Here is a 17,248-nt window from a genome sequence, read left to right as displayed (position 1 = left end):
CCAACTCCTTCCCATTCCAACCTGAGACCCTTCCTATAGCATGAGATGGGATATCCAACTCCTTCCAAATCCAATACTGATACCCTTCCTATAACATGAGATGTGATTTCCAAATCCTTCCCCTTCCAAACCTGAGACCCTCCCTTTAGCATGAGATGTGATATACAACTCCTTCCCATTCCAATCCTGAGACCCTTCTGATAGCATGAGATGTGATATCTCAATGCCTCTAATACCAAACCTGAGATCCTATCTCTAACATGAAATGTGATATCCATCTCCTTCCCTTTCCAAACCTGAGACCCTGCCTATAGCATGAGATGTGATATCTCAATGCTTCTAATACCAAACCTGAGACCCTTCCTATAACATGAGATGTGATTTCCAAATCCTTCCCCTTCCAAACCTGAGACCCTCCCTTTAGCATGAGATGTGATATACAACTCCTTCCCATTCCAATCCTGAGACCCTTCTGATAGCATGAGATGTGATATCTCAATGCCTCTAATACCAAACCTGAGATCCTATCTCTAACATGAAATGTGATATCCATCTCCTTCCCTTTCCAAACCTGAGACCGTGCCTATAACATGAGATGTGATATCCAACTCCTTCCCATTCCAATCCTGAGACCCTTCCTATAGCATGAGATGTGCTATCTCAATGTTTATACCAAACCTGAGACCCTTCCTAAAGCTTGAGATGTGATATCCAACTCCTTCCCATTCCAATCATGAGACCCTTCCTATAACATGAAATGTGATATCCAACTCCTTCCCATTCCAACCTGAGACCCTTCCTATAGCATGAGATGGGATATCCAACTCCTTCCAAATCCAATACTGATACCCTTCCAATAGCATGAGATGTGATATCCCAATGCTTCTACCAAACCTGAGAACCATACTATGGCATGAAATGTGATATCAAACTCCTTCCCATTCCAATCCTGAGACTCTTCCTATAGCTTGAGATGTGATATCCGAAATCCTTCCCATTCCAATTCTGAGACCCTTCCTATACCATGAGACTTGATATCTCAATGCTTCTAATACCAAACCTGAGACCCGTCCTATATCATGAGATGTGATATCCAAATCTTTCCCCTTCCAAACCTTAGACCCTTCCTTTATCATGAGATGTGATATCCAACTCCTTCCCATTCCAATCCTGAGACCCTTCCGATATCATGAGATTTGTTATCTCAATGCTTCTAATATCAAAATTGAGACCCGTCCTATGACATGAGATGTGATATCCAAATCTTTCCCCTTCCAAACCTTAGACCCTTCCTTTATCATGAGATGGGATATCCAACTCCTTCCCATTCCAATCCTGAGACCCTTCCGATAGCAGAGATGTGATATCTCAATGCTTATACCAATCCTGAGACCCTTCCTATGGCCTGAGATGTCATATACAACTCCTTCCCAATCCAATCCTGAGACCCTTCCTATAGCATGAGATGTGATATCTCAATGCTTATACCAAATCTGAGACCCTTCCTATAGCATGAGATGTGATATCCAACTCCTTCCCATTCCAATCCTGAGACCCTTCCTATAGCATGAGATGTGATGTCTCAATGCTTCTAATACCAAACCTGAGATCCTTCCTATAACATGAGATGTGATATCCAACTCCTTCCCATTCCAATCCTGAGACCCTTCCTATAGCATGAGATGTGATATCTCAATGCTTCTAATACCAAACCTGAGAACCTTCCTACAGCATGCGATGTGATATCTCAATGCTTCTAATACCAAACCTGAGACCAGTCCTATAACATGAGATTGGATATCCAACTCCTTCCCCTTCCAAACCTGAGACCCTTCCTATAGCATGAGATGTGATATCCAACTTCTTCCCATTCCAATCCTGAGACCCTTCCTATAACATGAGATGTGATGTCTCAATGCTTCTAATACCAAACCTGAGATCTTTCCTATAACATGAGATGTAATATCCAACTCCTTCCATTCCAATCCTGAGACCCTTCCTATAGCATGAGATGTGCTATCCCAATGCTTATACCAAACCTGAGACCCTTCCTAAAGCTTGAGATGTGATATCCAACTCCTTCCCATTCCGATCCTGAGACGCTTCCTATAGCATGATAAGTGATATCTCAAGGCCTCTAATACCAAACCTGAGATCATTCCTCTAACATGAAATGTGATATCCAACTCCTTCCCCTTCCAAACCTGAGAGCCTTCCTATAGCATGAGATATGATATCCAAGTCCTTCCCATTCCAATCCTGAGACCCTTCCTATAACATGAAATGTGATATCCAACTCCTTCCCATTCCAACCTGAGACCCTTCCTATAGCATGAGATGGGATATCCAACTCCTTCCAAATCCAATACTGATACCCTTCCAATAGCATGAGATGTGATATCCCAATGCTTCTACCAAACCTGAGACCCATACTATGGCATGACATGTGATATCAAACTCCTTCCCATTTCAATCTTGAGACTCTTCCTATAGCTTGAGATGTGATATCCAACTCCTTCCCATTCCAATTCTGAGACCCTTCCTATGCCATGAGACTTGATATCTCAATGCTTCTAATACCAAACCTGAGACCCGTCCTATAACATGAGATGTGATATCCAAATCTTTCCCCTTCCAAACCTTAGACCCTTCCTTTATCATGAGATGTGATATCCAACTCCTTCCAATTCCAATCCTGAGACCCTTCCGATATCATGAGATTTGTTATCTCAATGCTTCTAATATCAAACTTGAGACCCTCCCTATAGCATGAGATGTGACATCCAAGTCCTCCCCATTCCAATCCTGAGACCCTTCCTATAGCATGAGATGTGATATCTCAATGCTTCTAATACCAAACCTGAGACCCTTCCTATAACATGAGATGGGATATCCAACTCCTTCCCATTCCAATCCTGAGACCCTTCCGATAGCAGAGATGTGATATCTCAATGCTTATACCAATCCTGGGACCCTTCCTATGGCCTGAGATGTCATATACAACTCCTTCCCAATCCAATCCTGAGACCCTTCCTATAGCATGAGATGTGATATCTCAATGCTTATACCAAATCTGAGACCCTTCCTATAGCATGAGATGTGATATCCAACTCCTTCCCATTCCAATCCTAAGACCCTTCCTATAGCATGAGATGTGATGTCTCAATGCTTCTAATACCAAACCTGAGGTCCTTCCTATAACATGAGATGTGATATTCAACTCCTTCCCATTCCAATCCTGAGACCCTTCCTATAGCATGAGATGTGATGTCTCAATGCTTCTAATACCAAACCTGAGACCAGTCCTATAACATGAGATTGGATATCCAACTCCTTCCCCTTCCAAACCTGAGACCCTTCCTATAGCATGAGATGTGATATCCAACTTCTTCCCATTCCAATCCTGAGACCCTTCCTATAACATGAGATGTGATGTCTCAATGCTTCTAATACCAAACCGGAGATCTTTCCTATAACATGAGATGTGATATCCAACTCCTTCCCATTCCAATCCTGAGACCCTTCCTATAGCATGAGATGTGCTATCTCAATGCTTATACCAAACCTGAGACCCTTCCTAAAGCTTGAGATGTGATATCCAACTCCTTCCCATTCCAATCCTGAGACCCTTCCTATAGCATGAGATGTGATATCTCAAGGCCTCTAATACCAAACCTGAGATCCTTCCTCTAACATGAAATGTGATATCCAACTCCTTCCCCTTCCAAACCTGAGAGCCTTCCTATAGCATGAGATATGATATCCAAGTCCTTCCCATTCCAATCCTGAGACCCTTCCTATAACATGAAATGTGATATCCAACTCCTTCCCATTCCAACCTGAGACCCTTCCTATAGCATGAGATGGGATATCCAACTCCTTCCAAATCCAATACTGATACCCTTCCAATAGCATGAGATGTGATATCCCAATGCTTCTACCAAACCTGAGACCCATACTATGGCATGAGATGTGATATCAAACTCCTTCCCATTCCAATCCTGAGACTCTTCCTATAGCTTGAGATGTGATATCCAACTCCTTACCATTCCAATTCTGAGACCCTTCCTATGCCATGAGACTTGATATCTCAATGCTTCTAATACCAAACCTGAGACCCGTCCTATAACATGAGATGTGATATCCAAATCTTTCCCCTTCCAAACCTTAGACCCTTCCTTTATCATGAGATGTGATATCCAACTCCTTCCCATTCCAATCCTGAGACCCTTCCGATATCATGAGATTTGTTATCTCAATGCTTCTAATATCAAACTTGAGACCCTCCCTATAGCATGAGATGTGACATCCAAGTCCTCCCCATTCCAATCCTGAGACCCTTCCTATAGCATGAGATGTGATATCTCAATGCTTCTAATACCAAACCTGAGACCCTTCCTTTAACATGAGATGGGATATCCAACTCCTTCCCATTCCAATCCTGAGACCCTTCCGATAGCAGAGATGTGATATCTCAATGCTTATACCAATCCTGAGACCCTTCCTATGGCCTGAGATGTCATATACAACTCCTTCCCAATCCAAGCCTGAGACCCTTCCTATAGCATGAGTTGTGATATCTCAATGCTTATACCAAATCTGAGACCCTTCCTATAGCATGAGATGGGATATCCAACTCCTTCCAAATCCAATACTGATACCCTTCCAATAGCATGAGATGTGATATCCCAATGCTTCTACCAAACCTGAGACCCATACTATAGCATGGGATGGGATATCCAACTCCTTCCAAATCCAATACTGATACCCTTCCAATAGCATGTGATGTGATATCCCAATGCTTCTACCAAACCTGAGACCCATACTATGGCATGAGATGTGATATCAAACTCATTCCCATTCCAATCCTGAGACTCTTCCTATAGCTTGAGATGTGATATCCAACTCCTTCCCATTCCAATTCTGAGACCCTTCCTATGCCATGAGACTTGATATCTCAATGCTTCTAATACCAAACATGAGACCCGTCCTATAACATGAGATGTGATATCCAAATTTTTCCCCTTCCAAACCTTAGACCCTTCCATTATCATGAGATGTGATATCCAACTCCTTCCCATTCCAATCCTGAGACCCTTCCGATATCATGAGATTTGTTATCTCAATGCTTCTAATATCAAACTTGAGACCCTCCCTATAGCATGAGATGTGACATCCAAGTCCTCCCCATTCCAATCCTGAGACCCTTCCTATAGCATGAGATGTGATATCTCAATGCTTCTAATACCAAACCTGAGACCCTTCCTATAACATGAGATGTGATTTCCAAATCCTTCCCCTTCCAAACCTGAGACCCTCCCTTTAGCATGAGATGTGATATACAACTCCTTCCCATTCCAATCCTGAGACCCTTCTGATAGCATGAGATGTGATATCTCAATGCCTCTAATACCAAACCTGAGATCCTATCTCTAACATGAAATGTGATATCCATCTCCTTCCCTTTCCAAACCTGAGACCCTGCCTATAGCATGAGATGTGATATCTCAATGCTTCTAATACCAAACCTGAGACCCTTCCTAAAACATGAGATGTGATTTCCAAATCCTTCCCCTTCCAAACCTGAGACCCTCCCTTTAGCATGAGATGTGATATACAACTCCTTCCCATTCCAATCCTGAGACCCTTCTGATAGCATGAGATGTGATATCTCAACGCCTCTAATACCAAACCTGAGATCCTATCTCTAACATGAAATGTGATATCCATCTCCTTCCCTTTCCAAACCTGAGACCCTGCCTATAACATGAGATGTGATATCCAACTCCTTCCCATTCCAATCCTGAGACCCTTCCTATAGCATGAGATGTGCTATCTCAATGTTTATACCAAACCTGAGACCCTTCCTAAAGCTTGAGATGTGATATCCAACTCCTTCCCATTCCAATCCTGAGACCCTTCCTATAACATGAAATGTGATATCCAACTCCTTCCCATTCCAACCTGAGACCCTTCCTATAGCATGAGATGGGATATCCAACTCCTTCCAAATCCAATACTGATACCCTTCCAATAGCATGAGATGTGATATCCCAATGCTTCTACCAAACCTGAGAACCATACTATGGCATGAGATGTGATATCAAACTCCTTCCCATTCCAATCCTGAGACTCTTCCTATAGCCTGAGATGCGATATCCGAAATCCTTCCCATTCCAATTCTGAGACCCTTCCTATACCATGAGACTTGATATCTCAATGCTTCTAATACCAAACCTGAGACCCGTTCTATATCATGAGATGTGATATCCAAATCTTTCCCCTTCCAAACCTTAGACCCTTCCTTTATCATGAGATGTGATATCCAACTCCTTCCCATTCCAATCCTGAGACCCTTCCGATATCATGAGATTTGTTATCTCAATGCTTCTAATATCAAAATTGAGACCCGTCCTATAACATGAGATGTGATATCCAAATCTTTCCCCTTACAAACCTTAGACCCTTCCTTTATCATGAGATGGGATATCCAACTCCTTCCCATTCCAATCCTGAGACCCTTCCGATAGCAGAGATGTGATATCTCAATGCTTATACCAATCCTGAGACCCTTCCTATGCCCTGAGATGTCATATACAACTCCTTCCCAATCCAATCCTGAGACCCTTCCTATAGCATGAGATGTGATATCTCAATGCTTATACCAAATCTGAGACCCTTCCTATAGCATGAGATGTGATATCCAACTCCTTCCCATTCCAATCCTGAGACCCTTCCTATAGCATGAGATGTGCTATCTCAATGCTTATACCAAACCTGAGACCCTTCCTAAAGCTTGAGATGTGATATCCAACTCCTTCCCATTCCGATCCTGAGACGCTTCCTATAGCATGATAAGTGATATCTCAAGTCCTCTAATACCAAACCTGAGATCATTCCTCTAACATGAAATGTGATATCCAACTCCTTCCCCTTCCAAACCTGAGAGCCTTCCTATAGCATGAGATATGATATCCAAGTCCTTCCCATTCCAATCCTGAGACCCTTCCTATAACATGAAATGTGATATCCAACTCCTTCCCATTCCAACCTGAGACCCTTCCTATAGCATGAGATGGGATATCCAACTCCTTCCAAATCCAATACTGATACCCTTCCAATAGCATGAGATGTGATATCCCAATGCTTCTACCAAACCTGAGACCCATACTATGGCATGACATGTGATATCAAACTCCTTCCCATTTCAATCTTGAGACTCTTCCTATAGCTTGAGATGTGATATCCAACTCCTTCCCATTCCAATTCTGAGACCCTTCCTATGCCATGAGACTTGATATCTCAATGCTTCTAATACCAAACCTGAGACCCGTCCTATAACATGAGATGTGATATCCAAATCTTTCCCCTTCCAAACCTTAGACCCTTCCTTTATCATGAGATGTGATATCCAACTCCTTCCAATTCCAATCCTGAGACCCTTCCGATATCATGAGATTTGTTATCTCAATGCTTCTAATATCAAACTTGAGACCCTCCCTATAGCATGAGATGTGACATCCAAGTCCTCCCCATTCCAATCCTGAGACCCTTCCTATAGCATGAGATGTGATATCTCAATGCTTCTAATACCAAACCTGAGACCCTTCCTATAACATGAGATGGGATATCCAACTCCTTCCCATTCCAATCCTGAGACCCTTCCGATAGCAGAGATGTGATATCTCAATGCTTATACCAATCCTGGGACCCTTCCTATGGCCTGAGATGTCATATACAACTCCTTCCCAATCCAATCCTGAGACCCTTCCTATAGCATGAGATGTGATATCTCAATGCTTATACCAAATCTGAGACCCTTCCTATAGCATGAGATGTGATATCCAACTCCTTCCCATTCCAATCCTAAGACCCTTCCTATAGCATGAGATGTGATGTCTCAATGCTTCTAATACCAAACCTGAGGTCCTTCCTATAACATGAGATGTGATATTCAACTCCTTCCCATTCCAATCCTGAGACCCTTCCTATAGCATGAGATGTGATGTCTCAATGCTTCTAATACCAAACCTGAGACCAGTCCTATAACATGAGATTGGATATCCAACTCCTTCCCCTTCCAAACCTGAGACCCTTCCTATAGCATGAGATGTGATATCCAACTTCTTCCCATTCCAATCCTGAGACCCTTCCTATAACATGAGATGTGATGTCTCAATGCTTCTAATACCAAACCGGAGATCTTTCCTATAACATGAGATGTGATATCCAACTCCTTCCCATTCCAATCCTGAGACCCTTCCTATAGCATGAGATGTGCTATCTCAATGCTTATACCAAACCTGAGACCCTTCCTAAAGCTTGAGATGTGATATCCAACTCCTTCCCATTCCAATCCTGAGACCCTTCCTATAGCATGAGATGTGATATCTCAAGGCCTCTAATACCAAACCTGAGATCCTTCCTCTAACATGAAATGTGATATCGAACTCCTTCCCCTTCCAAACCTGAGAGCCTTCCTATAGCATGAGATATGATATCCAAGTCCTTCCCATTCCAATCCTGAGACCCTTCCTATAACATGAAATGTGATATCCAACTCCTTCCCATTCCAACCTGAGACCCTTCCTATAGCATGAGATGGGATATCCAACTCCTTCCAAATCCAATACTGATACCCTTCCAATAGCATGAAATGTGATATCCCAATGCTTCTACCAAACCTGAGACCCATACTATGGCATGAGATGTGATATCAAACTCCTTCCCATTCCAATCCTGAGACTCTTCCTATAGCTTGAGATGTGACATCCAACTCCTTACCATTCCAATTCTGAGACCCTTCCTATGCCATGAGACTTGATATCTCAATGCTTCTAATACCAAACCTGAGACCCGTCCTATAACATGAGATGTGATATCCAAATCTTTCCCCTTCCAAACCTTAGACCCTTCCTTTATCATGAGATGTGATATCCAACTCCTTCCCATTCCAATCCTGAGACCCTTCCGATATCATGAGATTTGTTATCTCAATGCTTCTAATATCAAACTTGAGACCCTCCCTATAGCATGAGATGTGACATCCAAGTCCTCCCCATTCCAATCCTGAGACCCTTCCTATAGCATGAGATGTGATATCTCAATGCTTCTAATACCAAACCTGAGACCCTTCCTTTAACATGAGATGGGATATCCAACTCCTTCCCATTCCAATCCTGAGACCCTTCCGATAGCAGAGATGTGATATCTCAATGCTTATACCAATCCTGAGACCCTTCCTATGGCCTGAGATGTCATATACAACTCCTTCCCAATCCAATCCTGAGACCCTTCCTATAGCATGAGATGTGATATCTCAATGCTTATACCAAATCTGAGACCCTTCCTATAGCATGAGATGGGATATCCAACTCCTTCCAAATCCAATACTGATACCCTTCCAATAGCATGAGATGTGATATCCCAATGCTTCTACCAAACCTGAGACCCATACTATAGCATGGGATGGGATATCCAACTCCTTCCAAATCCAATACTGATACCCTTCCAATAGCATGTGATGTGATATCCCAATGCTTCTACCAAACCTGAGACCCATACTATGGCATGAGATGTGATATCAAACTCATTCCCATTCCAATCCTGAGACTCTTCCTATAGCTTGAGATGTGATATCCAACTCCTTCCCATTCCAATTCTGAGACCCTTCCTATGCCATGAGACTTGATATCTCAATGCTTCTAATACCAAACCTGAGACCCGTCCTATAACATGAGATGTGATATCCAAATCTTTCCCCTTCCAAACCTTAGACCCTTCCATTATCATGAGATGTGATATCCAACTCCTTCCCATTCCAATCCTGAGACCCTTCCGATATCATGAGATTTGTTATCTCAATGCTTCTAATATCAAACTTGAGACCCTCCCTATAGCATGAGATGTGACATCCAAGTCCTCCCCATTCCAATCCTGAGACCCTTCCTATAGCATGAGATGTGATATCTCAATGCTTCTAATACCAAACCTGAGACCCTTCCTATAACATGAGATGTGATTTCCAAATCCTTCCCCTTCCAAACCTGAGACCCTCCCTTTAGCATGAGATGTGATATACAACTCCTTCCCATTCCAATCCTGAGACCCTTCTGATAGCATGAGATGTGATATCTCAATGCCTCTAATACCAAACCTGAGATCCTATCTCTAACATGAAATGTGATATCCATCTCCTTCCCTTTCCAAACCTGAGACCCTGCCTATAGCATGAGATGTGATATCTCAATGCTTCTAATACCAAACCTGAGACCCTTCCTAAAGCTTGAGATGTGATATCCAACTCCTTCCCATTCCAATCCTGAGACCCTTCCTATAACATGAAATGTGATATCCAACTCCTTCCCATTCCAACCTGAGACCCTTCCTATAGCATGAGATGGGATATCCAACTCCTTCCAAATCCAATACTGATACCCTTCCAATAGCATGAGATGTGATATCCCAATGCTTCTACCAAACCTGAGAACCATACTATGGCATGAGATGTGATATCAAACTCCTTCCCATTCCAATCCTGAGACTCTTCCTATAGCTTGAGATGTGATATCCGAAATCCTTCCCATTCCAATTCTGAGACCCTTCCTATACCATGAGACTTGATATCTCAATGCTTCTAATACCAAACCTGAGACCCGTTCTATATCATGAGATGTGATATCCAAATCTTTCCCCTTCCAAACCTTAGACCCTTCCTTTATCATGAGATGTGATATCCAACTCCTTCCCATTCCAATCCTGAGACCCTTCCGATATCATGAGATTTGTTATCTCAATGCTTCTAATATCAAAATTGAGACCCGTCCTATAACATGAGATGTGATATCCAAATCTTTCCCCTTACAAACCTTAGACCCTTCCTTTATCATGAGATGGGATATCCAACTCCTTCCCATTCCAATCCTGAGACCCTTCCGATAGCAGAGATGTGATATCTCAATGCTTATACCAATCCTGAGACCCTTCCTATGCCCTGAGATGTCATATACAACTCCTTCCCAATCCAATCCTGAGACCCTTCCTATAGCATGAGATGTGATATCTCAATGCTTATACCAAATCTGAGACCCTTCCTATAGCATGAGATGTGATATCCAACTCCTTCCCATTCCAATCCTGAGACCCTTCCTATAGCATGAGATGTGATGTCTCAATGCTTCTAATACCAAACCTGAGATCCTTCCTATAACATGAGATGTGATATCCAACTCCTTCCCATTCCAATCCTGAGACCCTTCCTATAGCATGAGATGTGATGTCTCAATGCTTCGAATACCAAACCTGAGAACCTTCCTACAGCATGCGATGTGATATCTCAATGCTTCTAATACCAAACCTGAGACCAGTCCTATAACATGAGATTGGATATCCAACTCCTTCCCCTTCCAAACCTGAGACCCTTCCTATAGCATGAGATGTGATATCCAACTTCTTCCCATTCCAATCCTGAGACCCTTCCTATAACATGAGATGTGATGTCTCAATGCTTCTAATACCAAACCTGAGATCTTTCCTATAACATGAGATGTAATATCCAACTCCTTCCCATTCCAATCCTGAGACCCTTCCTATAGCATGAGATGTGCTATCTCAATGCTTATACCAAACCTGAGACCCTTCCTAAAGCTTGAGATGTGATATCCAACTCCTACCCATTCCGATCCTGAGACGCTTCCTATAGCATGATATGTGATATCTCAAGGCCTCTAATACCAAACCTGAGATCATTACTCTAACATGAAATGTGATATCCAACTCCTTCCCCTTCCAAACCTGAGAGCCTTCCTATAGCATGAGATATGATATCCAAGTCCTTCCCATTCCAATCCTGAGACCCTTCCTATAACATGAAATGTGATATCCAACTCCTTCCCATTCCAACCTGAGACCCTTCCTATAGCATGAGATGGGATATCCAACTCCTTCCAAATACAATACTGATACCCTTGCAATAGCATGAGATGTAATATCCCAATGCTTCTACCAAACCTGAGACCCATACTATGGCATGACATGTGATATCAAACTCCTTCCCATTCCAATCTTGAGACTCTTCCTATAGCTTGAGATGTGATATCCAACTCCTTCCCATTCCAATTCTGAGACCCTTCCTATGCCATGAGACTTGATATCTCAATGCTTCTAATACCAAACCTGAGACCCGTCCTATAACATGAGATGTGATATCCAAATCTTTCCCCTTCCAAACCTTAGACCCTTCCTTTATCATGAGATGTGATATCCAACTCCTTCCCATTCCAATCCTGAGACCCTTCCGATATCATGAGATTTGTTATCTCAATGCTTCTAATATCAAACTTGAGACCCTCCCTATAGCATGAGATGTGACATCCAAGTCCTCCCCATTCCAATCCTGAGACCCTTCCTATAGCATGAGATGTGATATCTCAATGCTTCTAATACCAAACCTGAGACCCTTCCTATAACATGAGATGGGATATCCAACTCCTTCCCATTCCAATCCTGAGACCCTTCCGATAGCAGAGATGTGATATCTCAATGCTTATACCAATCCTGGGACCCTTCCTATGGCCTGAGATGTCATATACAACTCCTTCCCAATCCAATCCTGAGACCCTTCCTATAGCATGAGATGTGATATCTCAATGCTTCTACCAAATCTGAGACCCTTCCTATAGCATGAGATGTGATATCCAACTCCTTCCCATTCCAATCCTAAGACCCTTCCTATAGCATGAGATGTGATGTCTCAATGCTTCTAATACCAAACCTGAGGTCCTTCCTATAACATGAGATGTGATATTCAACTACTTCCCATTCCAATCCTGAGACCCTTCCTATAGCATGAGATGTGATGTCTCAATGCTTCTAATACCAAACCTGAGACCAGTCCTATAACATGAGATTGGATATCCAACTTCTTCCCATTCCAATCCTGAGACCCTTCCTATAACATGAGATGTGATGTCTCAATGCTTCTAATACCAAACCGGAGATCTTTCCTATAACATGAGATGTGATATCCAACTCCTTCCCATTCCAATCCTGAGACCCTTCCTATAGCATGAGATGTGCTATCTCAATGCTTATACCAAACCTGAGACCCTTCCTAAAGCTTGAGATGTGATATCCAACTCCTTCCCATTCCAATCCTGAGACCCTTCCTATAGCATGAGATGTGATATCTCAAGGCCTCTAATACCAAACCTGAGATCCTTCCTCTAACATGAAATGTGATATCCAACTACTTCCCCTTCCAAACCTGAGAGCCTTCCTATAGCATGAGATATGATATCCAAGTCCTTCCCATTCCAATCCTGAGACCCTTCCTATAACATGAAATGTGATATCCAACTCCTTCCCATTCCAACCTGAGACCCTTCCTATAGCATGAGATGGGATATCCAACTCCTTCCAAATCCAATACTGATACCCTTCCAATAGCATGAGATGTGATATCCCAATGCTTCTACCAAACCTGAGACCCATACTATGGCATGAGATGTGATATCAAACTCCTTCCCATTCCAATCCTGAGACTCTTCCTATAGCTTGAGATATGATATCCAACTCCTTACCATTCCAATTCTGAGACCCTTCCTATGCCATGAGACTTGATATCTCAATGCTTCTAATACCAAACCTGAGACCCGTCCTATAACATGAGATGTGATATCCAAATCTTTCCCCTTCCAATCCTTAGACCCTTCCTTTATCATGAGATGTGATATCCAACTCCTTCCCATTCCAATCCTGAGACCCTTCCGATATCATGAGATTTGTTATCTCAATGCTTCTAATATCAAACTTGAGACCCTCCCTATAGCATGAGATGTGACATCCAAGTCCTCCCCATTCCAATCCTGAGACCCTTCCTATAGCATGAGATGTGATATCTCAATGCTTCTAATACCAAACCTGAGACCCTTCCTATAACATGAGATGGGATATCCAACTCCTTCCCATTCCAATCCTGAGACCCTTCCGATAGCAGAGATGTGATATCTCAATGCTTATACCAATCCTGAGACCCTTCCTATGGCCTGAGATGTCATATACAACTCCTTCCCAATCCAATCCTGAGACCCTTCCTATAGCATGAGATGTGATATCTCAATGCTTATACCAAATCTGAGACCCTTCCTATAGCATGAGATGGGATATCCAACTCCTTCCAAATCCAATACTGATACCCTTCCAATAGCATGAGATGTGATATCCCAATGCTTCTACCAAACCTGAGACCCATACTATAGCATGGGATGGGATATCCAACTCCTTCCAAATCCAATACTGATACCCTTCCAATAGCATGTGATGTGATATCCCAATGCTTCTACCAAACCTGAGACCCATACTATGGCATGAGATGTGATATCAAACTCATTCCCATTCCAATCCTGAGACTCTTCCTATAGCTTGAGATGTGATATCCAACTCCTTCCCATTCCAATTCTGAGACCCTTCCTATGCCATGAGACTTGATATCTCAATGCTTCTAATACCAAACCTGAGATCCGTCCTATAACATGAGATGTGATATCCAAATCTTTCCCCTTCCAAACCTTAGACCCTTCCATTATCATGAGATGTGATATCCAACTCCTTCCCATTCCAATCCTGAGACCCTTCCGATATCATGAGATTTGTTATCTCAATGCTTCTAATATCAAACTTGAGACCCTCCCTATAGCATGAGATGTGACATCCAGGTCCTCCCCATTCCAATCCTGAGACCCTTCCTATAGCATGAGATGTGATATCTCAATGCTTCTAATACCAAACCTGAGACCCTTCCTATAACATGAGATGTGATTTCCAAATCCTTCCCCTTCCAAACCTGAGACCCTCCCTTTAGCATGAGATGTGATATACAACTCCTTCCCATTCCAATCCTGAGACCCTTCTGATAGCATGAGATGTGATATCTCAATGCCTCTAATACCAAACCTGAGATCCTATCTCTAACATGAAATGTGATATCCATCTCCTTCCCTTTCCAAACCTGAGACCCTGCCTATAGCATGAGATGTGATATCCAAGTCCTTCCCATTCCAATCCTGAGACCCTTCCTATAGCATGTGATGTGATATCTCAATGCTTATACCAAACCTGAGACCCTTCCTATGGCATGAGATGTCATATACAACTCCTTCCCATTCCAATCCTGAGACCCTTCCTATAGCATGTGATGTGATATCTCAATGCTTATACCAAACCTGAGACCCTTCCTATGGCATGAGATGTCATATACAACTCCTTCCCATTCCAATCCTGAGACCCATCCTATAGCATGAGATGTGATATCCAACTTCTTCCCATTCCAATCCTGAGACCCTTCCTATAACATGAGATGTGATGTCTCAATGCTTCTAATACCAAACCTGAGATATTTCCTATAATATGAGATGTGATATCCAACTCCTTCCCATTCCAATCCTGAGACCCTTCCTATAGCATGAGATGTGATATCTCAATGCTTATACCAAACCTGAGAACCTTCCTATAGCTTGAGATGTGATATCCAACTCCTTCCCATTCCAATCCAGAGACCCTTCCTATAGCATGAGATGTGATATCTCAAGGCCTCTAATACCAAACCTGAGATCCTTCCTCTAACATGGAATGTGATATCCAACTCCTTCCCCTTCCAAACCTGAGAGCCTTCCTATAGCATGAGATATGATATCCAAGTCCTTCCCATTCCAATCCTGAGACCCTTTCTATAACATGAAATGTGATATCCAACTCCTTCCCATTCCAACCTGAGACCCTTCCTATAGCATGAGATGGGATATCCAACTCCTTCCAAATCCAATACTGATACCCTTCCGATAGCATGAGATGTGATATCCCAATGCTTCTACCAAACCTGAGACCCATACTATGGCATGAGATGTGATATCAAACTCCTTCCCATTCCAATCCTGAGACCCTTCCTATAGCTTGAGGTGTGATATCCAACTCCTTCCCATTCCAATTCTGAGACCCTTCTTATACCATGAGACTTGATATCTCAATGATTCTAATACCAAACCTGAGACCCGTCCTATAACATGAGATGTGATATCCAAATCCTTCCCCTTCCAAACCTCAGACCCTTCCTTTATCATGAGATGTGATATCCAACTCCTTCCCATTCCAATCCTGAGACCCTTCCGATATCATGAGATTTGTTATCCAAATGCTTCTAATATCAAACTTGAGACCCTCCCTATAGCATGAGATGTGACATCCAAGTCCTTCCCATTCCAATCCTGAGACCCTTCCTATAGCATGAGATGTGATATCTCTATGCTTCTAATACCAAACCTGAGACCCTTCCTATAACATGAGATGGGATATCCAACTCCTTCCCATTCCAATCCTGAGACCCTTCCGATAGCAGAGATGTGATATCTCAATGCTTATACCAATCCTGAGACCCTTCCTATGGCCTGAGATGTCATATACAACTCCTTCCCAATCCAATCCTGAGACCCTTCCTATAGCATGAGATGTGATATCTCAATGCTTATACCAAATCTGAGACCCTTCCTATAGCATGAGATGGGATATCCAACTCCTTCCAAATCCAATACTGATACCCTTCCAATAGCATGAGATGTGATATCCCAATGCTTCTACCAAACCTGAGACCCATACTATAGCATGGGATGGGATATCCAACTCCTTCCAAATCCAATACTGATACCCTTCCAATAGCATGTGATGTGATATCCCAATGCTTCTACCAAAGCTGAGACCCATACTATGGCATGAGATGTGATATCAAACTCATTCCCATTCCAATCCTGAGACTCTTCCTATAGCTTGAGATGTGATATCCAACTCCTTCCCATTCCAATTCTGAGACCCTTCCTATGCCATGAGACTTGATATCTCAATGCTTCTAACACCAAACCTGAGACCCGTCCTATAACATGAGATGTGATATCCAAATCTTTCCCCTTCCAAACCTTAGACCCTTCCATTATCATGAGATGTGATATCCAACTCCTTCCCATTCCAATCCTGAGACCCTTCCGATATCATGACATTTGTTATCTCAATGCTTCTAATATCAAACTTGAGACCCTCCCTATAGCATGAGATGTGACATCCAAGTCCTCCCCATTCCAATCCTGAGACCCTTCCTATAGCATGAGATGTGATATCTCAATGCTTCTAATACCAAACCTGAGACCCTTCCTATAACATGAGATGTGATTTCCAAATCCTTCCCCTTCCAAACCTGAGACCCTCC

Source organism: Ambystoma mexicanum, chromosome 12, assembly GCF_040938575.1.
Source record: "Ambystoma mexicanum isolate Mex_15411 chromosome 12, UKY_AmexF1_1, whole genome shotgun sequence".
NCBI classification, from domain to species: domain Eukaryota; kingdom Metazoa; phylum Chordata; class Amphibia; order Caudata; family Ambystomatidae; genus Ambystoma; species Ambystoma mexicanum.
This window is presented reverse-complemented; position numbering follows the sequence as displayed.